The sequence below is a fragment of the Ricinus communis genome, chromosome 4 (genome assembly GCF_019578655.1).
Source record: "Ricinus communis isolate WT05 ecotype wild-type chromosome 4, ASM1957865v1, whole genome shotgun sequence".
In the NCBI taxonomy this organism is placed as follows: Eukaryota; Viridiplantae; Streptophyta; class Magnoliopsida; order Malpighiales; family Euphorbiaceae; genus Ricinus; species Ricinus communis.
This window is the reverse complement of record NC_063259.1, coordinates 12,124,071-12,133,784: the sequence shown is the minus strand read 5'-3', so window position 1 is coordinate 12,133,784 and position 9,714 is coordinate 12,124,071. Positions and strand designations below refer to the sequence as shown.

At 41.0% G+C, this 9,714-nt stretch overlaps 1 non-coding gene across 1 annotated transcript; it reads right to left on the bottom strand.

The window, feature by feature from the left end:
* Positions 1–5,284: 5,284 nt before the first annotated feature.
* Positions 5,285–5,391, bottom strand: LOC112535112. The gene has a single exon (XR_003079306.2). It is a non-coding gene; the product is annotated as a small nucleolar RNA R71 (small nucleolar RNA).
* Positions 5,392–9,714: the final 4,323 nt, after the last annotated feature.

Sequence of the window (9,714 nt, the reverse complement as noted above, 5' to 3'; positions counted from 1 at the left end):
CTATTAAAACACGTGTCATGCCATAATTCAAAAAAATACAATTTAAATACTTATGGGATGAGTGCCATCAGTAGAACCCAAACCCCATTACTAGTAGCCTTTCGGCTCTCTTATTCTAATAGGTCTAGCGCCTAGAGAGCGAAGCTCAACTAGGGTCCTTAAATTTAGCTTGAACACTTGATTCCCAAATAAACCTTCGTTTAGAGAGCAACGCTCTACTAAGGACCTTCCTCCGGTAGTCAAATTTTTACAGCCTAGAGAGTTATACTCAACCAGGGCAAAACCCAAGAATAACCTTTTACTACTTGTCTCTAATTAATACCGGTGTGCATGCGGTCCTGATGCAACCCATCAGGTGGCATGTTCTACTGTCGCCTCATCTCGATGTCACAATCATAACATCAATAATAATTATAAATAGTATAATCATAAGTAAATATAATTTATTCAATAACATATAAAGAATTAAGATTTAATAGCCTCGAGTATAGCAAATATGAAAATCAGATGTAATTATAATAATAATATTAAAATAACGGTAAATATGATAGCAACAATAATGGTAATAATATCTATAATGATATCGATAATAACGAAAATAAAATTCATACTAATAATGCTAGTAATAATAATAATTATCATTAATCATATAAGAGTGCATTTACTTTAGACATGACAAAAAAGCAGTTTATTATATGACTTTAACTCATAGTTCTGCCGCGCTCTACTTTCTGCTGCTACACCTCGGGTGGAGCTGGCTGGACGGACGGATTATCGAGTAGAAAATCCAAAATTCTGTGCATTCAGAAAACACCAGGGTCTAAAAGCCGGTACTGCCCACAATGTCGAAATTCGAATCTGGAAGTGCCTACATGAAGCTTGAGTTGTGGTGAGTTCGAAAATGCAAAATTTTTGGTCGACAACTCACCGGAAGCCACCAGATCAAGACTGGAAAGGCGCTGCTCTGCTGAGGCTTCATTGAGGCTACCGATGATGAAAAATGGCGGAGGAAGCTCGGCTCGAGGGTTTTCGACAGCAAGGAGCTCATTTCCGGCGTCAACTTAGCGAAAGGACGGTAGCAAGTGGCTGGTTCGGCGGCGGCAGCTCCCTCTCTTCCACATCGACATTGTCAATGAGGTGGGGAAGAGGAAATTGAGCGGCGCGGTGAGGGAGGGGAAGGAAGGAGGCGATGTTGGCAGCTAGAAGGCGCAGGCGGCGAAAGTGGGAGGCGACTGGGGGTTGAGAGGAAGGAGAAAGGAAGAAGAAGAAGATGGGAGGAAAGAAAAAGAAATTTTTTCTTTTATTATTATTATTATTTATTTATTTATTTATTTTTAGGGTATTACAGGTAAAATCACTTTAGCTCTGTTGTTCCTTAGAACCAAGAAGGGGGTTGAATTCGTTACCTCAGATTACGGAATTAAGTAGTTTTGGATAACACATAAGGATAAAGGAAGATTTGAAGAGAGTTAGGGTTAGAGAAGTGGGCACAAAGGTTTATAGTGGTTCGGGAACAATCCTCCTTACATCCACTCCTTAAGATCAGACTTGAGTGTTCTACTATAATGTTTAAGATTACAACCTTTGTGTTTTATAAGTTCACCCAACAACTTGGTGTTTACCAAGACTAATACTAAACATCTTCCCTTAATGAATCAATTACCTCACTAAGTCCCTTAACCCTTGAGTATTTATGGTTACTCAATGATTGATTCCTTGTATTTTTAATATCTAGGCTCACACAAAAACCCTTTACACTTTTATATGAATAATGAGTTTCAACTCAATACACAATACAAAGAAAGAAATTAGATATAGAGAGTTAAGAAATAAATTTGCAAGAGCTTTAAAACACCTAAATCACAACACATACCAACCTTTTAGAGACATTACAATTGGTCCAAAACTTGTTAAATGCAAGTTTGATGACTTGGCAAAAAACATTTCCTGAAGTCATGAAAAGCGCCCCTGCGCTTTCTAAAAAGAGATGTTGGGGCTCTAACAGCTCTAATCACATGGCTCCAACTTAACGGCTGATATCTTAATGGTTACTAACATCGCATTAATTGTGAAAACTGCCCTCACGTCTGTCTTGTTTGCACTCAGAAGTGCCCTAGCGCTTCTCATCGCAATATCAATTGCCATTTTCAATCTTAAGCTTCAAGATTTAGCGCCCTCCCATTTCTTGATGCTTTGACTCTTTGCTTGCCAGGTGTAGCATTGTAATTGGCAATATGTTAGATGGACTTTTCAACGTCTTGTATAGTTTTGGTCATATGAAAAGTGCCCCCATGCTCTGGAATTGCCCTTGCACTTTTTGGGTATTTTAGAAGACTTTCTTGTAACTTCAAAAGATCTTTGGGCAATCTGAAATCTTTTAATCTACTACCATATAGACATTTAGACATGATGTTTGCATCATTTAATTTGGTGGTTAAGATCAAAATAGAGATTAATTGACTCTTAGGCCAACAAGCCCCATAAACTATAGAGTACGGAGTTTGCCCTGTTGACATCTGTTTATTCATTCAATATTCCCAAGGTGTGAAGGGTAACAAAAATGACCAATCCTTGTGATTCTGCACCATTTTAATAAGTATCTTCTTCAAGTTCTTATTGGCTGCTTCTACTACACTATTTGCTTGAGGCCTACATGGTGAAGACTTATGATGCTTGATCTTATATTCCTTTAGCAGATCTATTGTCTCTTCCTTTAGCAGTCCATCACAACATCATGAGGGACCCCATACCAATAGATCAAGTTCCTCTTTATAAACTGGGCCATCTACTTTGCTCCTATAGTAGTGAATGACTCGGCCTCAACCCATTTAGAGAAGTAGTCAATTGCCATGACTATGAACCTATGCCCATATGAAGGATGCTTTAAATCCATGATGATGTTAATTCCCCATGCTGCAATAGGCTAAGGAGACGTCAGATTGTGAAGTTCAGTGAGAGGCAAATGATTCAAGCCACTGTATAACTAGCACTCATGGCACTTCCTAACCAATGCTATGCAATCCTTCTCTATTATTAACAAATAATAACCTTAATGCATGATTTTCCTAGTCAACACTATGACGTTCATATAAGGCCCACACACCCCTTTATGCATTTGACCCATCACTACTTGTACTTCTCTGATAAGCATCATACTACACATGTTTTCATGCCCGATTGTTCACATTTTTATGCATGATTATCCCGTTTTATACTAGAATCACCTGTCTTTTGTTTCCTTTTTCGTTTCAGGTCATTTTCGAAGGACACCATAAGTAATCGAGGGAAATACGTGTGATTACGGAGCAAAATCCATCAAATTGGGCGAGAACAAGCACCCCGAGGGTTGAGCACGGCCTGGACTCCTACTGCGTTGAATTATCAAGAGGCTATCCCTAATTGTGCCATTTCAAAGACGACTTCCGTAGCCACCACGGCCTCCAAAGACGTACTGTGTTGGATCAAGACCATTAGGGCACGGCTGGTGGCTCAAGACAACAGAGCCCAGATTCAAGACACCGGACTCTACTGCGTCAATCAACTATATAGGCGATTTTGAATTCTAATTGAAGGGGGGACAATTTTTGGACTCAATTCCAAGACACACACTTAATCAAATATTTCCTATACCTCAATTGTAGACTGGAGAGATCAATTTTCATCAATTGAAGGGGGATTCCACACTATTCCAACATTGAATTGAAGATCAAGACAAACTTTGGGAGCATTCAAGAGGCAACTAGGGTTTGAGATTTTGAATTTGCAATTTAGGGTTTCTCATTCAAACTTGAAAGAGAAGGGTGTACATGCCTTTAATTTATTTTTCCTTATTTTGTTCTTTAATTGCTTTGACTATGAACATGAGCAGCTAGATCTTTTAAATCCATTAGGGTTCACCTTTGTTGATGGATTATGCTTAATTGTTAGTTTTTTTTATAATTGTCATTCTTGCAATCTTCTTGCTATTCAGTAATAAAAGTTTGATGCAGTTAATTTGAGACGTTGGATTAATTGTTTATTAGGTTGTTTCTTGACATTGAGAAATGCTTGTTACAACTGGATTTTGAATAGTAAGGACTGATAATTAACACTTAGAGATGAGGTTGATTTACTCACCGGATTAAGAACTAACAACTCTTAATAGTCTTAAATCATATTTAATGCTAATTTGTAGTAATCTGATAGGAAGAGATTCTATTAGGTTAGTGCAGGTTTAGGAATCCGGTAAGCTCGAGAGAGGAACCGGGATTCAATTCAGGATTTAGGCACGGGTAAGCAAGACCGGCAATCCATAAAATTCATCTTTAGAATTCCATCACTTAGGCTCCCTTTTGGATTTGTTTCTCTCTTTATAATTGTCTTTTAATCGTCCATTGTTGTCCTTCATTTACTTAATTGCACTCATAACCATTAGTTGGTATGTTAGAACTTTCACACTCTATTTCAGACTAGACAACATAGCAAGTAGTAGTAACTCTAGGTTCACCCGATCTCCAAGGATACGACCTTGATACTCACTAGTGCTAGGCTGCATCGGTAGGTTCACTGCCTTAGGTGTAGGTTACATAAAGAGAACATCAAGTTTTGGCGCGCTGTCGGACCTGTTGTATGATGAACTAGAGTGAATTATTTTGTGTTAATTTAGTCATTATTTGTTTTATTCATTTATTCTTTATTTTTATTATTATTTATTATTATATTATTTTTGTTGATCGGTGGTTGTGTGGACTTTCTGCCGGTAGTTTATGACCGGGGAGCTCAAACTCGAATCTTATAGAGCCTCTATCCCGATCCGAACGATCCCTCGGACTCTTAAGGAAGAGGTTGCAATTAGAAGAGGAGGAGATTGAGGTTGAGGTACCTGTGGATAGACTAGACACGATGGAAAACCATGACCCCCACGTACCGATGAGGATCGAGGACGATGTATGAGTTTGCTCGACCATCTTTGGATGGGACGAAAACTAGTATAGTCGGACTGTCAGAGCGGCCAACAATTTTGAGATAAAGGCCAATGTTATCCGGATGATCCAACAAAGCGTGCGTTTGGAGGATTGCCCAATGAGGATCCCAATGCACATATCTCCAACTTTTGGAGATTTGTGACACATTCAAAATAAATGGAACAACCGATGATGCCATTCTACCGAGATTGTTTCCATTTTCCTTGAGGGACAGAGCAAAGAGATGGCTGCAATCTCTTCCACAATGTAGACGATCACTACACCGGAAGGCATTGGCCGAAAAATTTTTATATAAGTATTTTCCTCCCGCTAAAACCGCTAAACTTAGAAATGACATATCTTCTTTTGTGCGGTTTGATGATGAAAGCATGTACGATGCATGGGAGAGATTTAAAGATCTTTTGAGATGCCGCCCACATCACGGATTGCCAGTTGTGGGATGCAGTTCGGACCTTCTACGGGTTGAACCTTGCAACGAGGCGATGGTGGATGCAGCAAAGTGGGCGCTAAATGAAGAAGATGCCCGAGCAGAGCTCGGAACTTGATAGAGGAAATGGCCATGAACAATTATCGTTGGCAATCCTCTAGGATCCGACCAGGAAGACAGGGAGTGGTCAACCAAGTGGACTCTACAGTAGCCTTGGCGTACCAAGTGGAGCTTCTAGCCAAGAAGATCGACCAACTCCGATGCCGATTCATGCAAATAACGGGTCATGAAGTTTTATGGTGGCCCGCATTACAAAGGCGAATCGCATCACGGGAGGTATGTTTGCTTCATCTTCTATTAGTTTTCCATCTAATTCTACTATATCTTCCGATGTTGAACAGTTGATTATATGGGAATGCCCCAAGACAAATGGAATAACCCCTACAAAGAATACATACAACCCTGGATGGCGCAATCACCCCAATTTCAGTTGAAGGAACAATAATGCCCGTGGTCCGCCAGTTTCCAAAGACTTCATCAACGTACCACAAAGAACAACCACTGGGCTCGCACAAGCTCCTCCTCCCAAGAAAAGAAGTCAAATTTAGAGGAGCTCATGATGAAGTTTGTGACGCTCTACGGAAACAAGATTCCAGTAGACCGATAGTGCACTTAGGAATCAGTGGGCCTCGATCTGAACTTGAGACTCAAATTGGCCAAATTTCTAAGATGCTTTCGGAGAGACCTTCGTGATCGCCTCCCTAGCACTACGAGTCAAACCCGAGGGAGCATTGTAAGGCTATCACCCTATGCTCGTAAGAATTTAACTGGTTCTTCGCCTTTAGCTGATAAGGATAATACAATCGTGCAGGTCGAGCCAGCTAAGGAAGGACCAGACCTTGAGGTGGTAGAGAATGAGAGAAAGAAAGAAGACAAGCAAAAGAGCCCTGTGTGGGAGCATCAGCCCCCGGTACCATATCCTGCAAGGTTGAGACAGGATAAGGTGGACAAGCAATACAGTAAGTTTCTTGACTTATTTAAGCAGCTGAAAATTAACTTACCTTTTGTTGAGGCAATTTCACAGATGCCGAAATACGCCAAGTTCTTAAAGGAGATTTTGAGCAACAAGAGGAAGTTGGAGGATCTTGGTCAGGTGGTGCTTAATGAGGAGTGTTCAGCTATTCTCCAGAACAAACTGCCACTCAAGCGACGAGATCCAGGGAGTTTTACTATCCCTTGTATGATTGGTGATTTATCAATTAGTGGTGCATTGGCTGATTTAAGAGCTAGTATTAACCTAATGCCCACTAGTTTATTTGCCAAATTAGGGTTGCATGAGCCTAAGCCTACTAGGATGAGTGTTCAATTAGCAGATAGGACTGTTAAAATTCCTAGAGGTATTGTTGAAGATGTACTTGTAAAGGTAGATAAATTTATCTTTCCTGTAGATTTTGTGGTAATGGATATGGAGGGTGATAGCACTGTGCCTCTTATCCTGGGTAGGCCTTTCCTAGCTACATCGAGGGCTGTTATCGATGTAAGCGATGGAAAGCTTAAGCTTAGAGTTGATGATGAGACCATTACCTTTGACCTGGCCACTTTTATGAGATAGTCACTGGACTATGATACTACAGTATGTTCTATTGATGTGATTGATGATGTGGTTGAGTCCCATTTACAAGAAATTTTATGTTCTGACCCTTTGCAAGTAGCATTAGCTGAAGATGAGCAGGAGTTGTCCAACGAGCAAGTGTTGGAGCAACTCGCTGTTTTATTGGCTTCTGAGCCGAGCTTGTCAACTGATCCCTATCTTTTTCTTGACAGGTCTGGGGTACGGAAAGTAAAGGCTTCATTCGAGGACCCACCAGTTTTAGAACTGAAGGAGTTACCGAGCCACTTGGTTTATGCCTTCTTGGATGAAGAGAAGCGCTTACCAGTAATCATAGCAGCCGATCTAACTCTTGAAGAACAAGCCATGCTGTTGGAAGTTCTAAGGAAGTACAAGAAGGCCTTTGCTTTCAATATAGCCGATATCCCGGGCATAAATCCAAGTTTCTGCTCTCATAAGATTTCATTGGAGGACAATTTCAGGCTGGTCGTTCAGCCTCAAAGACGACTCAATCCGAACATGAAAGAAGTGGTAAAGAAGGAGGTAATTAAACTTCTTGATGCAGTTTGATATATCCCATTTCCGGCGCTCGTGGGTTAGTCCCGTGCGGGTTGTACCCAAGAAAGGAGGCATTACAGTGGTAAGGAATGAGAAGGATGAGCTGATCCCGACTCGGACGGTAATAAAGCCCGAGTTTGCATTGATTACCGTAGGCTTAATGATGCAACTCGAAGGACCACTTTCCTCTTCCTTTCATTGATCGGGATGATTGAACGCTAGCAGTCACATGTTTTATTGTTTTCTTGATGGCTTTTCAAAGTTACTTTCAGGATTCCTATTGCACCGAGGACCAAGAGAAGACTACCTTCACCTGCCCTTATGGGACGTTTGCTTATAGACGGATGCCATTCGGACTGTGCAATGCACCGACTACATTTCAGCAGTGCATGATGGCTATTTTTGAGGACATGATTGAGGAGTCTATGGAGGTATTTATGGATGACTTCTCTATTTTTGGTAATTCTTTCTCTCTTTGTTTGGCAAATCTTGAGCGCATGTTAGCTAGAAGTATTGAGGCTAACTTGGTACTAAACTGGGAAAAATGTCATTTCATGGTGAGAGAGGGGATTGTTTTAGGGCATAAGATCTCTCAGGCTGGGATGGAGGTGGATAGAGCTAAGGTAGAAGTAATATCTAAGCTACCCCTCCTAGTTCATTAAGTAGGAGTTTTCCGGGCCATCTGTGGTTTTATAGGAGATTTATTAGAGATTTTTCTAAGATTGCTAGGCCGCTCACTCAATTGTTAGTTAAGGATGTACCTTTTATTTTTGATGATGCATGCTTGGCAGCTTTTGAGTTACTTAAGAAACTTCTAACTACAGCCCCAATCATGGTTTCCCCTGATTGGGGGGCTGCCTTTTGAACCGATGTGCGATGCTAGTGATTATGCAGTTGGAGCTGTGCTTGGACAGAGGATTGAAAAGAAGTTCCAACCCATTTACTACGCTAGCAAGACTTTGACAGGAGCCCAGGAACACTACACCACCATAGAGAAGGAGTTATTAGCTGTTGTTTATGCCTTTGACAAGTTTAGATCATACCTCGTTCTCTCCAAAACCATTGTCTTCACGGACCACTCGGCGTTGAGGTACTTATTCCTGAAAAATGATGCAAAACCGAGATTGATTCGGTGGATTCTTTTGTTACAGGAATTTGATGTCGAGATCAAGGATAAGAAGGGCGCAGAGAATCTGGCAGCGGACCATTTATCGAGATTGGAAAATCCTCACTTAGATGCACTTGATGAGACGACCATAGATGATCGATTTCCAGAAGAGCATTTATATGTCACTGAGGTATACACTGATACTCCCTGGTTTTCTGATTACGCTAACTATTTGGTTGCTAGGGTTCTACCAAAGGGTATGACTTATCAGCAAAAGAAGAAATTCTTCGCTGATTTGAAATACTATATTTGGGAAGATCCTTTTTTGTTTAAAGTATGTGCAGATCAGGTGATTCGCCATTGTGTATATGGCGAGGAGACTCTCCAAATATTGAAGCAATGCCATGAGGGACCCACTGGAGGTCATCAAGCAGCAAACCATACTGCGAGGAAGGTGCTAGAGGCAGGATTCTATTGGCCTACGCTCTTCCAAGATGCACGGAAATTTGTTAAGGTTTGTGACCCTTGCCAGCGCGCAGGTAATATCTCTTCTCGTGATGAGATGCCCCAAACCAGTGTGCAAGTCGTTGAGATTTTTGATGTCTGGGGCATCGACTTCATGGGACCCTTTCCCTCTTCATATGGTAATAAGTACATTCTGGTTGCTGTTGAATATTTCTCTAAGTGGCCTGAAGCTCAGGCTGTAGCCACTGATGATGCTAGGGTTGTCTGCAGGTTCCTTAAGCGATTGTTTGCTAGGTTTGGCATACCTAGGGCGCTTATTAGTGATAGAGGAACACATTTCTGCAACACCCAATTAGAGAAAGTACTTAAGCAGTACGAAGTTACTCATCGGTTCTCTACTCCCTATCACCCCCAGACTAGTGGGCAGGTTGAGGTAACTAATAGGGGTATTAAACGTATTTTAGAAAGAACCGTTAGTACTAGTAGGAAGGACTGGACTCTTAAGTTAGATGATGCATTATGGGCGTTTAGGACTGCTTTTAGGACATCTATAGGTTTTACGCCCTATCGCCTTGTTTATGGA